This window comes from Panthera leo, chromosome D3 (assembly GCF_018350215.1).
Source record: "Panthera leo isolate Ple1 chromosome D3, P.leo_Ple1_pat1.1, whole genome shotgun sequence".
NCBI classification, from domain to species: Eukaryota; Metazoa; Chordata; class Mammalia; order Carnivora; family Felidae; genus Panthera; species Panthera leo.
Window position 1 is genome coordinate 11,885,409 of NC_056690.1, and position 22,235 is coordinate 11,907,643.

Below are 22,235 nucleotides of genomic sequence, written 5' to 3' on the forward strand. Positions count from 1 at the left end.
AGTCCTTTGTACCGATCTGTGTGCCGACCCCTTGCACCAGACGGCGTGCTCCGTGAGTACGCGCCCCGTGTCATTCTCGTGGCTGTTCCCTCAGCGCCTAGCATCTTGCCAGCCACCTGACAAGGCATTAGTAAATATTATCTACTGAGTAGTTAATGAATTGTAACGAAAATATTATTTACACGAATGAATCCTACTTCTTAAGGGGTGGTACGAAACTACGATCTTCCCTCTTATAGATGAGAAAACGGATATTCAGGTGGGTTAAGTTACTTACGCAAGGTCACACGGCTCAGGAGTTATTTTCTGGGCCCTGGCTTTGAGGGCCCAGAGTCCTGGATCATACTGAGCGTCTTTGTTACTCTCGAAGGATCTCAGTCCCTTCATCCCACCGATGGGCACAGAATACCGGCTTCGTCGACCTGCCAGGAAGGGAAGTTGCACTGCTCTGTGCCAAACCCGGGTCCCGGTTAAGAACTCTGGAAAAATGGGAGGTTTTAGTAACCTGTGCATGTGCGTGACATTCCCCTTTAAGGAAAAAGAATAACATTTTGCCTCTGTGGGGATTAGTAGGGAAATAGCAATCGAGAGGCAGAAAGAGAGCCAACCTCTCGTCCCTTGTAACACTGTGAAAAATTAGCTCTTTTGCTTGAGAGCACACAGACCCTTGAGAAAAGTAAGACGTAAAACATAAGCAGAGACCAGATGCTGGGAAGATGTCATCTGTTTATTGGCACTATTAGAGGGAAATATATGAACTGTATAATACCGTCATAAATGCAGTTATTTGTAACGTCAAAGTAACAATGCCAGCCACAGCGCGTGCCTCTTTCATTTTCTTCTCTCGAAATGCTTCCTATCCAAGCATAAAATCACAGGAAAGTGTGAATAATATTTTCATTCATTAGGGATTCATAATGATACACTGGCGATGTCACCCTGCATTCTTCCGTATGAGGTTCTCTGCGAAAATATTTGCTCCTCTTTCTGTCTAAGTGGCAAAGCTTTTCCATTTAAAAACATTTTAAAAAGAATGAGGTCCTGGAGTGCGTATCTTGACAAACCATCAGGTGGGCTCTCAAACCTCCCCCCCCTTCCCTATTCCAGTTGGCATGGGAACCTACTGTTCCCACCGAGGAAGCAGGTGGGGAGGAAATCGTAACGTAGTAAGCAGAACAGAGAGTTAGCAAAGTTGCTTTGAAAAGACAAAATTGTGAACGTACTTGGCCCTTTTTAGTTCTTCTTTTTCTCTGCTACACACACACATACACACACACACACACCCCCAACCATCTCACCAAACAACACAGTGAGGGGTGTCTGGGCTCCTGGAAGATGTTGACCATGTAATCATTTCTAGAAAAAAGGGACAGCACTCCCACATTCTGGGATTAACGTGGCTTGTTTCCCTCTGGTTTTCTGAACATAACATGCGTTTGCCCCCTGCGACTGAATCTGTTTTGGATTTTATTCTAAAATGGAGCAGATTGTAATTTTTTCCCCCCTCGCGTTAAGATTTCTTTTATCCTAAGACAGGGAGCCTGGCAAACTAATTTCGCTCGTGGAGGGGAATTGGGTTTTCTTCAGGTTTTCAGCTCAGTTGTTTAAGACCAGAAGTGAAATATCTTTATGGACAGAGGAGAGAGGGAGAAGGGTGGCAGTTGTATGTATGTGTGGATGGGGAGTAGGTTTGGATGAAATTTAACTAGAAATTAACTAAATTTGAGACAAGAAAGAGGCTGGTTTTTCTGTCTGTTTGCCTTCTGTTTCTCCCAATCTTTCCCCAAGTCCCCGTTATGAAAAGCGTAATGCTGACTCTATAGAATTTTGAAAATAGGCACAACGTGAAGAAGAAAAAAATCACCTGTAATCTAACAGTAAGAGATAATCACTCTTAAACATGTTGATTGATTTCCTTCAGGCTAACATGATGCTGCAGAGAAATATAATTTCAAGTCATTTTTCACGTACCGTTATCTCATGAGCATTTTCTCCTAACGTTAAATATCCTTTAGGGTCCTAATGGAACATGTTTTTGCAGTTCTTGATTATGCCATGATTTTACCCGACCATTTTTAGTTGCCGAATATTTAGCTTTAAACGTTTTTATTATTGCAACCATCAGTGCGACGATCGTCTTGAGGCACAAATCACTGCCCCGATCTGAATGCAACGACCGTGGGCGTTCGGCCTGGCTGTTGCATAGAACGTCAGTGGCGAGACGAGGTTGAATAGGTAGGTGAGAAATACATCTTGCCAGCGCCGGGATCCCACGCTAGGGACTTTGGACTTTATTCAAACAGTAACAATAGTAATCATGGCGAAAATGATAACTAGGTAGTATTTAGTAAGACCTTGCTTCTCACTAGACACTTTTCCAAGTAATTGTTATTTATTGCGTCATTTAATCCTTGCAATGACACTGAGCCATATAGGTAGGGATTGCAAAACCGAAGTATGAGAAGTCAGGCCATGTGGCCAAGATCCTAAGGCTACTGGGAACCCAGACTGCAGAGCTGACCTAGTTTGCCACTTTGACCCATTCCCTCGTAGCACTGGGGAGCCACTGAGAGATCTGGGTGGCAGCGGGGGCCACGGTGAATGGACTTGCATATTTAAAAGCCTGGTCTCTCTGTAGTGGGAGGAGGGTTGGAGGACGGAAGCCTAGAAAGAGGTAAGGCCAAATCCGAGAGAGGGGTGGAGAGGGTGAAAGCTGGTGTCAGCGGGTACAGATGGAAGTGAATGGATACGAGGAATGTTTGGGAGGCAGGGTTGCTAGGCTTGGATCTAGAAACAGAGGCGAGGAGACTTGAAGATGCCTCGCAGAGTTTGGCAGCTGGGTGGAGGGTGGGGCACGTGTTGAGCAGAAGGGACAACTGGATGGCCCGCCCAAGATCACTTAGCTTCTAAGCCAAGGGGGTGGCATTTTGACAACTGAAGCCAGGAGTCTATGGTTCTGGAGATGGTCTGGGAGAAGCAGGTTGGGCTGAATGAGAGTCTTTTCAATAAATGGAGGAGAGGGGAACGGAGCCAGAATTTACACAACACAGACCGGAGCATTATCATGCCATGAAGGTCATCCCTTATCTAGAGGGACTGGAGGACAGAGCCTAGGGACAGCAAGGGGTGCCCTGTGCCCTCAGATTGCTGTGGGACACGCAGACACGTCTCTGTGCGCGGGGAAGGGTCAGGAGCCAGGAGGAGATGGGAGGTCAGGAGGGGGTCACTTCTTTCGTTGCCTGGCTTTAGGAAGCCACCCAGACAGAGGCAACCAACTCCATTTAAGGACTCCTGTAAATTCTGTGGCTAAGAATTGGGGCCTGTTGGTTTTGAGGAGATGGGTCCTTACCACAGGTTAGGCTTTTAAATGTAAATCCAGTTGAATAACTTTTCTTTTAGGGAGTTCTTCTGGCAAGTGAGGTGACAAAATGGGGGAAAGGTATGGGTTTTGGAGAGTGGCCATTCTAAATTCAAATCCCGGTGGTTCCATTTTTTGGTCTGGTTTTACTTCCTTGGCCGCTTAATTATTGCAGCATAAAACAGGGATAATATGGTTACCCCAAAATGTAATACACAGCTGGCCCTTGAACAACGTGGGGGTGAGGGGTGCCCACCTCCCCCCCCCCCCTGAAGTTGAATGTCCGAGTATGACTTTTGATTCCCGAGAAACTTAACTACTGATAGCCTACTGTTGAGCAAATGTCTTACTGATAATACAAACAGTTGATTCACACATATTTTGTACGTTACATGTATCATGTGTTGTATTCTTACAATAAAGTAAGCTAGAGAGAATAATCTCTTTCTCTATCCATATAAACCCCAGGGCTTGTGATAAATAAACTATGTCAACATGAACTCCCTTTTCTTTTCCCTACTGTCTTTTTCTTTTTAAGGTTTTTAAAATTAATTTACTATTATTAGTTTTTAAAGTTTCTTTGCTTTGAAAGAGAGAGAGAGAGAGAGAGAGAGAGAGTTGGGGAGGGGAAGAGAGAGAGAGAATCCCAAGCAGGCTCCGAGCTGTCGGTGCAGAACCAGACACGGGGCTCGAACTCCTGAACTGTGAGATCATGACCTGAACAGAAATCCAGAGCCCGACACTTAACTGACTGAGCCACCCAGGCGCTCCTCTTTTCCCTCCTATCTTGACCTTCTTCTCCACTGTGAAGGCCTTGACTGTCCCGCCAGTGTTCCCGGGCTCGTAGTTTTGTAGTTCCTAATGTGACGGTCGGTCCCTGCCAGGCTGGTGGATTATCTGACGCTTGGGCAGCTCTTTATAATATTCTCACGCAGCACTCTATAGTACAGCTCTCACACGTAGGTGTTAAGAACATTTCCGTTTAACTGATGAGGAAACTGAGTCTCAGAGAGGCAGAATGACCAGCCCCGGCTCCGGAAAATGTACAGTGGAAACTTAGACCCGGGTCTTGTAAGCTTGGATTCCTTGTTCTTTATATAACCCATCCTACTCGTCTGCAGTCCCGGGGGGTGGGGGGGGGTGGTGGGGAGGGAAGCCCTGACCTCCAATGCAAACTGTCCCTAAGTTTAAAAATAAAGGACTGCATTTTCCATTACAACAGTCCTCTCTGGCCTGGGAACGGATTGCACTAGCCAGGATCTCGCCCTTGTTCCTTCTCACATGCTGGCAATGGCCCTCAGAGCTCAGAGATACCAGCTGTAATCCAGCTAGCCGTTGAACTTCGACCCCTTCCTTTCCATCAGCCCTCTCTTTCAGGACTCAACAACCCCATCCCGCCATGCACACACGCGAGCCTACAGAGGTTATACACTGGTATTTGTGTTTCCATCAAATGGACGATGGCCAGACAACAGGCATCCTGAGATGATAGTTGACATCGGAAGCAAAAACAAAACCCAGGAAACCAGGGTAAGTCAGCGCGTCCTGAGAGGGCGAATTAGCGACTTTCCTGAAGGTAGGGTATACGGAGTCGGCACAACCACGGCTTGGGGTTTAAGACGATTTCGGGGTCCGTGTCTGAGCTTCGCCGCTCACAGCTGGGTGGCTTTGTGCAACAGTCTCCACTTCTCTGAGACTCAGTGTCCCCGTTCCCTAGATCGGGATGTGTGCAGGCTAGTGGAGATTTCCATCCGTTTTGCTCACGACTGCAACTCCGGTGCGGAGAGCAGTACCTGGGACGTCGTGGTTGTTCGGAAGAGATTTGGCCAGCGGCCTGTTGCGCGGACCTGTCACACAGAGCTGATCATCCTTCCCTCCCAGGGAGGTGTCGTGGGGATGCGAGGGGAAGAGGCACGCACGGTGCCGAGTGCAGCGTCTGGCCCATTGTGAGCGCTCCAGTAAGGCAGCAAGGATTGTTGTGATTGCCGAGGCCGAGAGCGGTGTTCTCGTAAAAGAAGGGAGAGGTCTCGTTCTGTCGTCTCCAGCTCTCGGGGCGGGACCCCCTCCGCCCCACGTCCTAGCGAGCTGGAAGAAGTGTTTTTGAAGTGCACAAGGGGAGCGGCAAGACTTGAGATTTGGCGAGGAGCTCTGTGTATTTAGAGGGGAGGCTGTCGCAATGAAGGAAACCAGAGAATTCGGTAATTAAAGACCCTCCTGCATCTGCAGAAAAGCGCCAAGGATTTGGATTTGGTGTCCAGCCAGCTGTCAGTTTGGGTAATTGTGCTCTGATGACCTCGAGGTCTCTCTGGGGATTTCAGGGGACGTAGTTCTGTCTCACGTCTCCCGCCAGCCCATAGCTTCTGTGTTGGAAGGGCCGTGTGGCAACGGTGGGAGGAGAGGTTGGGTTTGTCTTTGGGAGAGTCGGCCAACACCGGAGGGTCTCACTACACGGCTGTCCCAACACAACGCCACCCTCCAGTGCTACCTCACAGTCCGACTCAACAACACCCCTGATCAGACCCAGCATGGTGTGAGCCATTCTGAAATGGTTCCATAGCCCAACATGGCACCCGGGGGCAAAATAACGTAAGACGACGCAGGAGGACAAGCTAATACTCCACCGCGAGAGTTGCGCAAACCCAGCGATGTCTTCGACGCAGCATGCCTCGACAGAAACCAGTCTTCGACCCGGTGTGGCTGCCCGAGACAACGAGGGCCCAACAGAGCCCCAAGCATTGGGGCTGGATCCCAAGCCGGATCAGTGCTGATCCAGCAAAGCATAATTGGCCCAAGGCGATGGAAAGAGGACACCAAGTGGAAAGAGCTAGTGCTTTGGAAAACCCGGTCTCCCTCCCAACCACGCTTTGTGGCCGTGTATGACTGGGGTTTTCCCAGCCTTGGGAAATGAAGAAAGCCAAACTCCCTGGGGTTCGCCAGTGTGCAATAATTCCTCTGACCTTGACTGTTGTCTTTCTTTCTGCTTGTCCCCTTGGCCGCCATTCGGCTTGGCTAACCGTGATGGGGACATTGGTGCCCGTTGGGGCCTTGGAGATAGCTCAGAGAGAACGTGGAGGGAAGGTGCCAGGCCTGGGGGGCGCGGTGGATGGGAATTCGCAGCATCGCTGGCAAGGGGGCGGGGGGCTGTCCACTGGCACCTCTGTGTGGTCTCCGGGCCCATCCAAGACAAACCCCAAACCCAACACTTGAATTGGCAGATGGGGAAACATAGAATAAAGTTTGTTCTCTTTTCCAAGACGTGGGTGCAGGGATCCCAGGCTCTAGACTTCCACTCTTGGTCATTTTCCTTTTTAAACAAACCGCCTGGCTTTTAAGATCTTCAAAATCCCATTAAAGGCTTTTACCCCTTCATATATGGGAGGCGTCTGATGAAAGGGGGTAAAGGGAAGGGGAAAGATAATGGGGCCTCAGAGAACAGAGACCAGAGGCCTTAATTTCGCCTGTCTCCCCTGCCGGTAATGGTGTTGGATGTAAACAGTGCTCTGGTGAATGCTGGAGCGTGATTACAGGATGGCTGGGGAAAGAGGAAGTGTTTGCAAACCGCAAGGAGGAATGTCGCCCTTTGAAGGAGTTTGGCATTTATTTTTTGCCCCCCTCCGCTGTCCCCCCACAACCCCAACCCTACTGCTTCCCTGCACCGCTTGCTTCTCTGGGTTCCTGGTACTGTAAACACAGTGACAGAAATTAGATGTGGGCAAATCTGTTAAACATTTCAAGTCAAAGCGGGGCTGGTGGTTGTCTCCCTCCACGGGACATGCGAGACGAAACTAATAACTTTGTAATGGGTCTTTTGTTTTTGTCTGGGGACGGGAGGGAGGGGAGCGGAGGGCAGGGGCCAGGGCCGCGGAGGGGGCTGCCGGCTGGAAATTGGGGCCAGGCTGCTGTTATGGAAGCGACCCAAGCTTCCAGGGTTGTGGGGCCGAGAGGCCACGGCCGGTCCGGAACCCTCAGTGCCGTCGGGTGGGGGCGGCCAGTGCCCGCCTCCCCCACCCCCTCCCCAGTCCGAAGGCTTCTCGCCCACCACGTTGTGGGGCAGGCACCCTCTCTGGTCTCCCAGGCACGAAAGCACCCCTTCTTGACAGCTTCACGCCACGATCTTCTGCGGCCGCGTCTTTATTCGTTTCAGCCGTGAAATTCCCAGTGACGTCAGCGGGGTTCCCATGTGCAAGACACGTGCAGTCCGTGGGACCGCGGGGCGACACCGGGGAGCGGAGCGTTGGCCCTGTGGATTTTATGCCTGCATGTTTGGCTGTCTGGAAACGTCTGCCTGGGATCAAGTTCATGTTCTTAATTCTGCTCAGATGGTCGGGGTGGGAGCCTGCAAACCCGCGGCTCGAAGCTCCGTCCGGCCATCCTCTAATTAATTCAACTGATCCACATACCGGGGGCGCACCCTGTGGGCGGTGGGACTAGGTGTTGGGGATACGGTGGGGAGTGAGAGGTGCCTGGCCTCCGCCTTCAGGGGAGTGTTGTGCGTGAAACCAACAAATTCACGAATGATGATGGAATATTCACAGCGTATTAGGAGCCACAAGGAAAGCGGGAGCTAGGTGGTATAGAATGGGGTGCCAAATCTAGTCTGGGGGAGCAGGTAGGTCCAGTGGCCCATTCTCTATCTTTAATGGAAGCTTGCAACAGGCATTCGTAACCCGGGGTCTAAGGACACTTGGTTTTCAGGAGTCTTACGAGCTCCAGGGCACCAACTGTCCTCAAAGGAATCCAGAGTGGATGCTTCCCATCTTGTCCTGGACTTTTCCAAGGATGGAGGTACCGCACCCCCCCTTGCCAGAGCCCGTTCTGGTGTTTTAGCCCTCCTGGCTGTGTGCCTCGCGTCATTTTGGTGCTTTATTAATTATAACTACAGTTAACAAGAGGGGAGGCATTTGATGTCTACTTAAATAAGGCACTGTGCTTAACGAGGCATGCTGCCGAACATGATTGGATGTCATTTTCACGGAAGCCTTCAACGCAGAAACCGCAGCTCAGAGAGGGGGTCCGTTCCCCGAGGTTACACAGCTATTAAAGGAACGAACCCGGGTTCCGACCCAAGGCTTCAAACTCCTAGTCCGCAGTCTTCCCTAGCAATACCCTGCCCTCCGTAGCCTCTCATGTCTTCTGTTTCTGTCTTTTCCGTCAGATTTTAGATCCCTAAGGGCAAGGAATATACATTTTAGCCTCACTGCTATCAACATTCTTAAAAATACACATGGAATTGACTATCTGTTATCAATATCCTCAGAAATACACACGGATCACTGGGGATACGTGATACCTCCTTAGGTCCAATTACTGCCTCTCCTCTGTTGCTGTCAAAGTTCCATTTATGTGGGTGATGCAGTTTTTTTTTTTTAACGTTTATTTATTTTTGGGACAGAGAGAGACAGAGCATGAACGGGGGAGGGGCAGAGAGAGAGGGAGACACAGAATCGGAAGCAGGCTCCAGGCTCTGAGCCGTCAGCCCAGAGCCCAACGCGGGGCTCGAACTCACGGACCGCGAGATCGTGACCTGAGCTGAAGTCGGACGCCCAACCGACTGAGCCACCCAGGCGCCCCCCGGGTGATGCAGTTTCAACCTGAGTGCCAAGCCCTTCTCTCCCTCAGATTCCATGTCCACATTCCCTTTCGTTTCTTCTCAGGACTGGCACCTCGTTGCCCATTTCTGCCGCTCCCGTACTTTCCTTTGGATTCTCTGGTTACTGCTTGCACGCATGGAACTTCCCAGAGGGACCCACGTCAAAAGGAGATCTTTACAAGTATTAGCACGGTTGGGATGCAGGCTGCTTGTGGGCTCCGGGGGCTCTCGGGGTCTCCGGCTTTGTCCAGTCACCCAGAGAACATGGGGTAGATATGTGATTGCCACTCTTTCTTTGGACTCTTACTGAGAAGTGGACTCTCATTGCCCTCTTCTTGAACCGGACCTGACGGTACTGACTTGCTTGGCCGATAGAATGTGCTGGAATGCTATTTTAGGACTTCTAGGCCTAGGTCAGAAGAACCTTGCAGCTCCCTCCTGAGCCTCTTGGAATATCTTCCTTTACTTTAACTTTTCTGTCCTGAGATCATCATCAGAGCCAATAGCTGGTCATTTATAAAGTGCTTTTATATATGAAACGCACCATCCCAGGCACATTCCACGCCTTAACTCTTTTATTTTTCATAGCAACCCTCAAGGAAGGCGCGATTGTCTTTCCCATTTCACGGATGAGAAAATGGAGGCATAACGAGATTAAATAACTTTCCCCAAATTATTTCCTCCTACTAAGTGGCGAAAGCAAGAATCAAACCCCGAATCAGTGCTGTTCAAACGGCTCTCCGTACTCTTTTCCGGGGCCTGTCACAGTGCGAAACGTAGGGTTTAGAAATACACTGGTGATAATCACAGTTAGGCATCGTGCCGAATGCTTTGCTAAAATAACGTTCTCTCATTTGAGCTTCACAACAAGCATGCAAGTCAAGGGCTATTATTTTCCCCATTTTACCGATGAGAAAAATCAAGGCTTAGCGACATTAAGGGACTTGTTTGAGGCCACATGGCGGGCCGACCATAGAGGCTGTGTCCTTGGCCGCACTGTGCTTGATTGTTGCCCTCTGATTTTTCAGTCGGCTGGGGGAGGACAGACCAATGAGCAGGTACAGTATGAAGCCACATAAACTCTATATGAGAGATGTATCAGACGCTGGGGCAAGAGAGAAGAGAAGAGCAGGTACCCTCCTTTGCCCAGGGAAATAGGAGAAGGTTTTTTTTTTTTTTTTCCTAACAGGTGGCAGTAACTCAGCGACCCCCTGAGGCATGGGATTCTGCCAGTCACACGGAAGAGAGAGAGAGAGTTCCAGATGCAGGTGGAGGTGAGGCAGGGAGAGGGTACAGCAAGAAAAAAAGGTGAAGAAACTACGAAGAAATGCACAGAAGGAAACTTGCAGTGGATTCCTATCGCTGGGGAAACCACCGGACAAGGAGGCTGGATGGAGAAGGGAGTTTTGTGCCGTACCAAGTACTTTGGGCACACCTCTGCCGAGGACAGTGCTTTTCAGGGGGTGGGCACTGACTCAAAACTAAGGGGATGTCGACGGGAGCCTGCCTCTGATCCAGCCACCTTGGCTCCAGCCCCTCCCCAGCTGTATAAGAGCAGCATTTGCAGAAAGCAGAGTTCTCTGCGATTCATATAAGCCTGTCTCACGCCCCAAGAACACATCATTTATTTCCTATAAGTGCCTGTCTCCCTCTTCCTCCAATATGCTCAGGGTTACAACTTTCTCCGCTTCCTGGGGGAGTTGCCCACCCCACGCAGTCATTACTCACTTCATAAAGGCTGTCTCCAACCCTCCTTCTCAGCCTTTTTTTCCTGACCCTTTGCAATGACCAGTTAAAGGGCAAGCATGCTGCCTCTTTACTTGTGAAAAACAGCCGCCATTTTGGATCTCACCTGGAAATGGACGCCCCTAGGGGAAAGCATCCTTTCCCTGCCCCTTCCTTTTCTTAGTTTGAAGTCGGCGTAATTTATTTTGTGCCTGCCCACTTCTTTTCTACACGTTCAACCAGGAAAATGGAGATTTATTTCCTTATAACTTAATTATAAAATTGATCTCATGCTCATGCTCATGTGATGCTGGGATGGATTAGGGGTGGTGAATACAGGCTCCCAAGTCAGGACTATGGCTGTGAATACAACTTCATCTCATCTCTTTGGGTGTCATTCTTCTGGTGAGATGAAGATGTGATTCCTGCTCAGTTCGTCTCTATGGCGGCCGGTGAGGTGGGCGGAACCGATAGGCAAATGTGGTTCATCTCACACACCTACAGATAACAGAGTATCCGTACTCATGATGTTGGCAGTAGCCGAATCAGGGATAATGGTGGCGGTTGGAAATGAAAAAGAATAATTAGATATGAGCCCGATTGCATGAGTTTGAATGCCACCCCCTCTATTTGATAGCCGTTTGACTTTGGGCAAGGTGTTTGGCCTCTGTGTGCCTCAGTTTCCCCAACTTTAAAAAAGATAACAGTGTCTGCCTCCAAAGGTTGTCATAAGAGTTAAATCAAGGAATACGGAAGGGCTTGGAGTAGTGCCTGGTGCATATTAAGCACTATTGAATGTATGTAACTGTTATTATCATGATTTACAACTTGTTTCTACATTTGATTACGGAAACATCGACTTCCTCTTTTGATGGAAATACGTCTTCAGTTTCAGAAGCTCGCATTCTGTAATTCATTCCCGTGAACAACAAAAACCAGCAATACTAAGAACTTGGTGGTAAATGGACCCCTCCATCCTCAGAAAAGCGTATTATTTACAAAAAGGGAGTTTTGGGGCGCTGGGTGGCTCAGTCGGTTGAGCGTCTGACTTTGGCTCAGGTCATGATCTCGGGGTCCGTGAGTCCGAGCCCCATGTCTGGCTCTGTGCTGACAGTTCAGAGCCAGGAGCCTGTTTCTGATTCTGTGTCTCCCTCTCTCTCTGCCCTTCCCTCTCTCTCTCTCTCTCTCTCTCTCTCTCTGTCAACAATAAATAAACATTAAAAAATAAAATTAAAAAAAAAGGGAGTTTTGCCATCAAGGTCCTAACCGCACCAGGCTCTTTCTAGATTCTTTGTTGCACAACTTGAAGGGACAAAGCAGTGGAAATTGAAGGAATTCATCCTAATACGTTCACCGATTTGCTCTTAGTAGGGGGTTAGTTGATAGGCGCTGCACACGCAGTTGTAGCGAGAAGCCCCTTTGTGGTTTTTGTGAGTGTGCATTTTTTTTTTTCTTCATGAGAACCTCACTGGTCACAGCTCTGATAAAACTACCTGATGCCGTCCGGGCTTAGACTCCCCAGGAACCAAAACTAACGCTTTGAGAACTCCGGCGTTTTTGGAGGAGGGAGGCATGTTCTGCTTAGCCATCACCTGGTACTCACCCAAGGGATGGTAAAACTTGAAAAAAAGAGAAAAACAAAGAAGCAAAAAATGTATGAAAGAGATTAAGGCCCGGTATGAAAACTATTTTTATAGGCAGTTTGGTCTCAGCTTTGAAGTTCAATAGGGAGTGATGTATTGCTATCAGCATGGATTTCACACCTATTCAATTCTGTAGCCAGGTAATGATGAACGCGTCCTTCGGGTATAAAATAATGGAACAAAATTAAGGCAAGCTGTGAAATGGCTCCCTTGCTTCAACTGCATCTCCGGGAGAGAGGTGGATTTGCCCGGAGTGTGTTTAAACGTTTCCCCCTCTTTGAATTAGAAAGGTAGTGTGACAGCATTCATTTCTTTCTTTCTTTCTTTTTTTTCCAAAGAGGAAAAAAAAAAGATCGCTCAAACCCTAACACCCCAAGACCAACATATTTTCGTTTCTCTTTAAAAAAAAAATTTTTTTTAAATGTTTATTTATTTTTGAGACAGAGAGAGACAGGGCACGAACGGGGGAGGGTCAGAGAGAGAAGGAGACACAGAATCGGAAGCAGGCTCCAGGCTCCGAGGCATCAGCACAGAGCCCGACGCGGGGTTCGAACTCACAAACCGTGAGATCTTGACCTGAGCCGAAGTCCGAGGCTCAACCGACTGAGCCACCCCCCCCCCCAGGCGCCCCGACATATTTTCGTTTCTATGCGATGCTTCTTAGCCTTGGTCCACACCACGTGATTACAGCATTGCAGACGGAATTTACTCTCCAAGCGGTTTTCATTCTTAACGGGGTATTTTATCACCCCGCCTCCCTTTTCCCCCGGTGAACAGGCAAACCTAGAGCCCCCACATCGCCGCCTTGCTTGCGAGGCGAGAATTGTTGCTTCTTTGCTGCCAAGTGTCCTGTCTGAAATGGTACCCAGCTTATCGGGTTCCCGCTTTGCTTTTTGTTGTGAAAGGTTTTAAAAGGGAATGTGTGAGGCACGCCCCCGGCCCCGTCTCTGCAATAAGCAAGGTTCATTTAGACCCTTTGCCCACACGGAAAGCCACTGCGTCCAAGTTTGGACATAGTCACTGGCCTTCAGGGTTTTCCGCTAGGCCACCAGCCCCCCCTCCCAGATCTGCCTCTTGCACCTGAGTCCCAGCAGAGGACCCAGCCTGCTTCTCAGGGGGCCATGGGTAGCTACCACCAGCACCTGACTCTGGAATTACTCGGGGGTCCCCTCCCCTCAGCCTGCCAAGCTTGTCTGGTCTTAGGATTTCCGTCTCTGTCACCCCCACCTCCTGAGACCCCCCCTTTTTACACCCTTCCCGTCACTTAGGTCTCTGCTCCAATGCCTTTTCAGAGGCCCTCCCCGGCCACCCTAGCCACCATTCGGTCCCCCATCGCCCTATGATTTCCTCTCTTGGACTTGCCCCTCTCCGAAATGACCCTGCCGGTTTATCTGTGCATGTGGGCGAGTGTCTGGCTGTCCCCTAGCCCCGACATTTGTTTCCTTCATGTACATCCACACCTGACATCATACTTGGCACACATCGGTTTTCAATTAACAAATTGGTTTTCAATTCAGAAATGCTCAATGAACGAACGGCAGCCTAGCTCACTTACTCAGATCCCCGCCTGTTCCATCTCAAGCCCCCACTTTAAAAAAATTAATAAAGTCATGGCGCCTGGGTGGCCCAGTCAGTTAAGCGCCCCACTTCGCCTCAGGTTACGATCTCGCGGTCCGTGTGTTCGAGCCCCGCGTCGGGCTCTGGGCTGATGGCTCGGAGCCTGGAGCCTGCTTCGGATTCTGTGTCTCCTTCTCTCTCTCTCTGCCCCTCCCCCGTTCGTGCTCTCTCTCAAAAATAAATAAGTAAAGAAATTAAAGACATGAAACAATTAATAAACTAAATTTTAGAGCAGTTTGAGTTTCACAGCAAAGTTGAGTAGAAACTTCAGAGATTTCCCATATATTCCACCCTCCCCCCATCTACGTTCCCACCGGAGGGGCACATTGGTTGCAATCGATGAGCCTGCATTAACAGGTTGTTATCACCCAGAGTCTGTAGTTCCCGTCCGGGCCCCCTCTCGGTGTTGCACATTCTGTGGGTTTGGACCGATGTACACTGACACGTATCCATCGTTGTGGTATCATTACGGGTTAGTTTCGCTGCCCTGACACTCAGACTTCCCGATGTGAACAGTGATTAGCATTTATGTGGCACCAACGGGTGGCGAGCGGGCCCTGTGTGCGAGCGGGCCGCGCTAAGGGGCTGGTGCGCACGGTCGTGTTTTGTTCTAACAACCCCGAGTTGTGGGGGTCCTCCCCATATGCTTCTCCTTCTTTCCAGTTTTCTCCCAACCAGCTCCCTCCTTCATGGTCCCCGCTGGCCCTGCCGTCTAGCTCCTCCTCCGCTACTCCCTCCAGCCTTGACTTGGCTTGTCTGCTTTCACCCTCGGGACGTCAGGGTCTGCGGACCACTGGGGCCAGATCTCGCTGGGGAGATCTACCGGGCCAGCCCCTGAAGACAGAGGAAGGAAGCGTCTTTTAGAAATTCAGTGAAGCGTTTATTGAAGTCTCCGCGAGGTGTTGGTGACAGGGAGGACTCCACCGTGGTCTCTTCTGAAACCTGTACAGGGTTTCCCTCCCTCCCGCCTTACCCCCTTCCCTCTGTGCTCCTCTGAGCCTGCGAACTCCCTTTCTGCAGGCTTCCCCAGAAACAGGGTGAGGGAGGCGGGAGGCAGCTGCTGTGACGGCCAGAGGAAGGCCACTCAGATGCACAGACAGATGGCAGAGAGATGGGCCCTGGGACTGAGTGGAAAGCTCACTGCCTAAGGTGGTCAGGGGAGCATGTCCCCGCCCACCACACGCCTCCCTGACCTTGGAGCTTGTCCCCACCCACCTCGCGCCTCCCTGACCATCGGGTGGGAAACATGGCACCAGGCCCTGGGTACCACCGTTTGTCCATTCTGGAGAAAGGTTCCGCATGTGCTCTTATTTTTGGATGCTCAGAATTTGCTAGAGCACCCACAGATCCTTGCATTAGAGGTGTGTGTGTGTGTGTGTGTGTGTGTGTGTGTGTGTGAGAGAGAGAGAGAGAGAAAGAGAGAGAGAGAATTGGTACAGAATGAAGACCTTCTTCATCTCCAAGAGCTTTCTCCTCCCAACAAGCTGCCCGTCTTGGGACACCATCATTCCCAGACTCGCCCTGTCTACCAACGGCTGGAGGCTTGATCAAAACTTACCTGACGTCCTCCGTACCACCCCCCAACTCTGTTCCTCATGTTTACCGCTTAGCTCCCCACCCCGCAGATCTTGTATCAGCAACAGTGTATCTCCCTGCCCCTCAGCTGCACCCTTTAGGCTCACGTGAGGCTCCCAGACATTGAAATCCAGCAGGAATCTCACTTCCCTCTTGTCCCCAGTTGGCTGTACTGATGCTATCCGCTAACTGCGCCCCCCCACCCCCGCCCCGCCCCGGTGCTCCAGAAGGTTAATTTCTACTCTTTGTTTCACATCTGGGGAAACTGAGGCACACAGTGGTTCTATAGCTTCCCCATGGTCACACAGTACATGAGCAGCCCAGCCTCAGACACAAAACCCAAATCTGTGTGCCTCCAAAGCCCCTTTGTTACCCTGTGGCCTTTTATTATATATATAGTATATATAGTATATACTATATATATTATATATAATGTATATAATATATACTATATATACTATAGTATATATATTATATATAATGTATATAATATACATATATATACACATATGTATATATAGTATATATAGTATAGTATATATATTATATAGCATATAATATACAGTATATTATATGTATATATTGTATATAATATATAATGTATATACTATATACTATATATTCTATACTATAGTACATATATTATATATAATGTATATAATATATAGTATATATTATATATAATGTATATAATATATACACTATATATATACTATATACTTACACTATATATATATACTATAGTATATAGTATATATATATAGTGTGTATATATATATACACTATATATATAGTATACAGTATATATAGTATATAGTATACTATAGTATACTATATATATAGTGTATATATATACACTATATATATATACACTATATATATACTATATACTATAGTATATATATGGTATATATTATAGTATATATTATATATAGTATATATATATAATACACTATTACACTCTCCAGATGGCTAGGAAATTAGAAGCAAAAACGATTGATTACTGAGTGCACAGATGCCCCCCTCATGGGCCTCAGTTCCTCCCAGAGCCTGCCATTGAGTTGGAGATGGGGCCACCAACTCATAGCTCACCTGGCTTCACTACACGCCTGTTTCTACATCTGTTAAATGGGCTTAATAATAGCCAGGGTGTTGTGGGCCGGATGAGGTAACGTTTGGACAAGTTCTTTGAGACGCCTTGGATGAAAGGTGCCAGAAAAGTGCCAAGGGTTATTAAGGCGGAGACATATGCTGTGCCTAATTTAGGATTCCCCGTATTTTCCTACTTGGCAGAGGCCACGGTGATCACGGACTCAGAAAATATTTGCCAGGGCTGGCAATACCCCAACGTCAGGCTTGAGCCGTGACAGCAGAGGGGATGGGTTGCGGTGGCTTTTCCCAGGAACGTCGCCTCATTTCTTGCTGGTGGTCTGTCCTCCCACGTGATCCCGTGGATGCACGGCCCTTGGCTGGGGCTGAAGGCTGTACGTGGAGGGGAATACGGGATGTGTGGAGGCTCCGCGGAATGGCTTGACCCCAATACGGTTCAGCCCCTGTGGGGAAAAATGGTGACGGTTGTGTCTTTAGCCGTCCCACGAGCCTGGAAATCAAGCAAGTGGGGAGCAGGTGAATTTAATAGCTACCTCTGAGTGGAATAGATGGGTGATGAATAGGTTTTACACAGTTGTGCCCGCCCCATCTCAGAAAGGTGCAACCTCGGTGGGAGAACTAAAAAAGCCAAAAAAGAAAATAATAAAAGATCCCTCTCATCGTTCTGCTTCTCTTTTCATCATGCTGTCCAGTTACACAGATGATTATTTATTTTTTTTAACGTTTATTTATTTATTTATTAAAAATTTTTTTCCAGTGTTTATTTATTTTTGAGAGACAGAGAGAGACAGAGCATGAGCAGGGGAGGAGCAGAGAGAGAGAGGGAGACACAGAATCCGAAGCAACTCCAGGCTCTGAGCCATCAGCACAGAGCCTGATGCGGGGCTCGAACTCATGAACGGTGAGATCATGACCTGAGCCGAAGTCAGACACTTAACCGACTGAGCCACCCAGCTGTCCCAATGATTATTTTTAAATAGACTTTTAATTTTAGAACAGTTTTATTTATTTTTTTTTAAGTTATGTATCTTGAGAGAGGGAGAGAGAGCGCACGAGTGGGGGGAGGGGCAGAAAGAGAGAGAGAGAGAGAGGGAGAGTGAGAATCTCAAGCAGGCTCCGAGCTGTCAGCACAGAGCCCCATGTGGGGCTCGAACTCACAAACCGTGAGATCATGATCTGAGCCGAAGTTGGACACTCAACCGACTGAGACACCCAGGCGCCCCAATTTACTTACTGTTTTTAAAGTTTATTTACTTTGAGAGAGACAGAGCATGAGTAGGGAGGGGCAGAGAGAGGGAAACAAAACAGAGAATCCCAAGCAGGCTCCGTGCTGGTCAGTGCGCAGAGCCCGATGTGGGGCTCGAACCCATGAACTGTGAGATCATGACCTGAGCCGAAATCAAGAGTCAGACGCTCAACCGACTGAGCCACCCAGGCGTCCCTAGACTAGTTTTCGATTAACAGATAATTGTGAATGGAGGGTTGCCATATATCCCATGCCCGCTTTCTCATAACATTCCGTCTCATGTTGATATAGTACCTTTCTTGTAGTCCGTGAACCATTACGGGTGTATCATCATCACTGAGGTCCATACTTTATTCAGATTCACTGATTTTCCCTAACGCCCATTTCGTGTCCCAGGGTCAACTCCGGGGCAACACATTACATTTAGTTGTCATGTCTCCCTAGGCCCGTTGACAGTCTTCCACACTTCTCTTCTTTTGGATGACCTTGATGGTTTTAAAGGAGGGCCAGTCCATCGTTTCTCGGCCTTTTGGCCAAGATCAAGCGTAGTATCTGTTCTTATCAGTTTAAGGGAGCGCTAGTCAGGGATTTCGTAGACTCTCCCTCAATTGGGGTTTGGAGGATATCTCTCAGTTGAGAATCTCAAATGATTTTCTCATGATTAGACTGAGGTTATGGGTTTGGGGCAGAAAGGCCACATAAGAGGTCAGTTGCCGTGCTCATTACACCCCATCAAGGGTATGACCACGTAGCATATTTCTCCCTGTAGTGGAGGGAGCTGCCAAGTGCCATCGATTTTCACCCAACCTGCACCTCCTTGCTTTATCTCCTGTGCACCCAGTGCCTTCCTGGTTATAATTCCTTAAGGGAAGGGAATGGGTTGATTGGTTAGCATAAGCCTGCTAGTTTTCTTGGATGCTCTACTCCTTACATTAATGAAGACACTGACACTAGACGCGTTCCTTTTTCCCCGGAGAATTTGGACTTTGCATGCATGACTCTAATTCCCCTCAACAAATATTGGTGGCGTGCCTCCACCAATGTGACAGGCACCGTACTCGAACCTGTTTGCTTAGGGGCGCCTGGGTGGCTCAGTCGGCGAAGCGTTCGATTTCGTCTCAGATCACGTTCTTACGGTTCGTGAGTTCAAGCCCCATGTCGGCTGGGTGATGACGGCTCGGAGTCTGGAGCCTGCTTCGGATTCTGTGTCTCTTCCTCTCCATCCCCGCTCCCCCCCACCCCCAACTCATGCGCTGTCTCTCTTCTCTCTCTCTCTGAAAAATAAACATTGACAAAAATTAAAAAATATTGAAAAAAAGAACATGTTTGCTAAGTAAGACCGAGATGGCCGCATCCCCAGGGAGCTCACAGTCTCCCCAGAGAAGGTTGTCATGGCCGCCTTTGGATGCATGATTTGCTGAACAGTTAAAATGTCATCAGGAGATGCCTTCCCTGCTCTTCACTGGCACGCGGTGCTGGAGTGAACAGGAAGCCCCTTGTGTCATTTACAGTCTTGGTGTCCTTCAATAGTGACAGAGGAAAAGAGGCCCACCTATGAAAGATGGTGGGCATCTTAGATAAAGGGGCCATCATCACTGACTCCTATCGGAGGAGACACAAAATTAGAAACAAAACTAGTTTCCGATTCAGCTCCTGACTTCATCTGCCCTCCTGCCTTACTGGACAGTGTGATACACGCCTCTGTCTACCTCGGTTCATTCCATCAGACTTGCTGTCTTTCTGGTATAACTGAAGTTTTACTCTCGTGCTCCCATGAAAATCCACTGCAGTATCTTCATCCGTCCGTCTATTTCATTAGCCAGCTCACGGGTCGTTGGTGGAGGTGCTTTGCTGCTGGATGAGGATTTGCAAAGCCTTTCACCCGATCAGGACGCTGGAGGGATTTTCCCTGGAGCTGGGAAGACCGGCTCAGGAAGGATGCTGCAAAGTGTGAAAGTGCTCCAGGCACGCTGGATCCAGACCTTCGTTCTGTGATGTGGCCTGGTGCCCAAGTCTTTCTTCAGCTATCAGATAGGAATAACCCCCTCCATTTCATGGAATCTATAAAAGGTAATGTATTTGTAAACTGCAAAGTCCTCCAGTAATGGAAAAGAAAGTGGTTTGGAGAGTCACCAGATGGGTGGTGAGGACTTTGTCTTGGTCGCACTTTGCGCAGTGCCTGCGCCTGGCAGGATGTCAATTAATGCACGCTAAATGAATAAATAAATGAACGGAGATGGATGGATGAATGGAGGAGTGAATGGATGGATAGAAGGATGGATGGATGGATAGATGAATGAATGGAGATGGATGGATGGATGGATGAGTGAATGGATGGATAGAAGGATGGATGGATGGATGGATGAATGAATGGAGATGGATGGATGGATGGATGAATGAATGGATGGATAGAAGGATGGATGGATGGATGGATGGATGAATGAATGGAGATGGATGGATGGATGGATGAGTGAATGGATGGATAGAAGGATGGATGGATGGATGAATGAGTGAATGGATGGATAGAAGGATGGATGGATGGATGGATGGATGAATGAATGGATGGATAGAAGGATGGATGGATGGATGGATGAATGAATGAATGAAGATGGATGGATAGATGAGTGAATGGATGGATAGAAGGATGGATGGATGGATGGATGAGTGGATGGATAGAAGGATGGATGGATGGATGGATGAATGAATGGAGATGGATGGATGGATGAATGAATGGATGGATAGAAGGATGGATGGATGGATGGATGGATGAATGAATGGAGATGGATGGATGGATGGATGAGTGAATGGATGGATAGAAGGATGGATGGATGGATGGATGGATGAATGAATGGAGATGGATGGATGGATGGATGAGTGAATGGATGGAGAGAAGGATGGATGGATGGATGAATGAGTGAATGGATGGATAGAAGGATGGATGGATGCATGGATGAATGAATGAATGAATGGAGATGGATGGATGGATGGATGGATGGACGGACAGATGAATAATGAATGAATGAATAAATGAATGAATAAGAGTAATCATCAGAGCCCTCCTACAAATGAATCTTTTCTCTCCAGCTCCTTGTGATTAGAGGAGGGCAATCATCCCAAATTTGGCTTCTGCCTTACAACTGTTTTGTGGCTTTGAACCAGCCAACTAACCTGTCAGTTGCCTTGCTCATAAAGGAATGATAATGACATCTTCTTTGGGGGCTGGTGGTGTAGTGGGTGTTGAGAGAATTAATTGGGTGGTGGTAAACGGCTTTGAGATCTCCAGATGAAAGGTGCCGTCGCGGTGAGCTGTTATTAACCTTGTTACGTTGGGTTTCCTCTCCCTGCTTCTGCCTCCTCAAGAGTGACTCCTCTCAGCCTCCAGGGGACTCATGGTGCCCCAGAAGCAAGTTTCACTTGGAGAAGGAACCTGTCTTTCATTGGACTGACTCTTCCCTGGGGTCATTTGGCAGAAGGCTCCCAGGTGCGAGGGATATAATCCTAGGAACTTGGCTGTCCTGCCTCATTTCCCTCCAGAAGGACTGATCTTCCCAAATGCCAGCCAGGTGCTGCAGTACACAGCAGCCTGAACACAGCCTTTTTCCTCTTCCTGGCGTGATAAAAGGGGGGACCCCTCTAGATCCTATTTTCAGGGATCTCACCTGCTGGTAAGGCCAGGCCTTAGAACTAGGGAACAGGTGTTTACCATCTGGTGGCCCAAGAGATGTGGGATTCATTTACAGCCGGGACCAGATCACAGCCTCCCTCCTTTCCATATGTGGTACCCCAGGATGAAGGCATGAGATACGTGTGTCTTTCCATTTATGCCTTTCTGAAAGAGGACAAATGTCACAGGCAATGCTGACCGTGCAGGATTTGGGGGAAGATTTCATTCATTGGTGCTTTTCCCCTCCTCCTCCTCCTCCTTTTAATTTGAGAGAGAGAAAGAGAGACAGAGAGGGAGAGTCTTAAGCAGGCTCCATGCTTAGTGCAGAGCCTGATACGGGACCTGATCCTGCAACCCTGGGATCATGACCTGAGCCGAAATCGAGAGTCGGACGCTCAACCGACGGGGCCACCCAGGCGCCTCGTGAATTGGTGCGTCTTAAAGTGTCTTCCTCTACATCCGAGGCTGCTCCTGGGATTCCTTTTGCTTCTAAAGAGTCCGGCTTTGTTCCTTGCCCTTCCCATCCCAGCAGACATCAAGTTCCCAGATCCAGAAGCATGGACACAAGCCTGCCCTCATTTTGGACCCCCGTGGCCCGTCACTGTCCAAGGATAGACTTTCTTGTGCTTCCTGGATTCTGTCCCCTCTCTTCGATCTCCATCTGCCTTGCCCTGGATGAACCCACGATCTTTCCCTCAAGACGATGG

General features: G+C 48.7%; 1 long non-coding RNA gene and 1 pseudogene across 1 annotated transcript in view; both read left to right on the top strand.

Annotated features, from left to right (window-relative positions):
- LOC122203863 overlaps window positions 1-22,235 on the top strand; it is a 119,886-nt gene that overhangs the window by 40,133 nt on the left and 57,518 nt on the right. The window lies entirely within an intron of this gene.
- LOC122204322 lies at window positions 18,378-18,540 on the top strand (annotated as a pseudogene).